Source organism: Alligator sinensis, unplaced genomic scaffold, assembly GCF_000455745.1.
Source record: "Alligator sinensis unplaced genomic scaffold, ASM45574v1 scaffold277_1, whole genome shotgun sequence".
In the NCBI taxonomy this organism is placed as follows: domain Eukaryota; kingdom Metazoa; phylum Chordata; order Crocodylia; family Alligatoridae; genus Alligator; species Alligator sinensis.
Window position 1 is genome coordinate 2188625 of NW_005841899.1, and position 492 is coordinate 2189116.

The following is a 492-nucleotide window of genomic DNA, read 5'->3' on the forward strand; positions in this document are numbered from 1 at the left end:
GAGGGGAGGCTCCCCCGGCCGGGAGACGCAGCAGGACTGGTGCCGGCGTGCCTTCATCTGGGGGGAGCGGGCTCTGATGTGCAGGGGCGTCACTGGAGACCCCCAGCACAGCACGCAGGGGCTTCACTGGAGACCCCCAGCACAGCACGCAGGGGCGTCACTGGAGACCACCAGCACAGCACAGCACGTATTTGTAGTCATCTGTCTTTTTTTGTCTTTTTTCTTTTTTAATATTTTGCCCCCCCGGCCGTGCAGCACCCCAAGGCACAGAGGGAAGAGTGACTTGGCCCTTCGGGATGTTCCAGCCTCTGCACAAGTGGCCTGCTGACCCTTCCCAAGGAAAAGTAGCCAAACCTCACCAAGATCCCTGCACGGATTAAGTGCCCCCTAAGATCCCTGCATTGATTTAGTACCCCCCCCAAGATCTCTGCATGAAATTGTGCCCCCAAGATCCCCGCATGGACTAAGTGCCCCCAAGAGCCCTACATGGAT

General features: G+C 58.5%; 1 protein-coding gene across 1 annotated transcript in view; it reads right to left on the minus strand.

Annotated features, from left to right (window-relative positions):
• TMEM163 (transmembrane protein 163) overlaps positions 1 to 492 on the minus strand; it is a 225187-nt gene that overhangs the window by 224537 nt on the left and 158 nt on the right. The window lies entirely within an intron of this gene.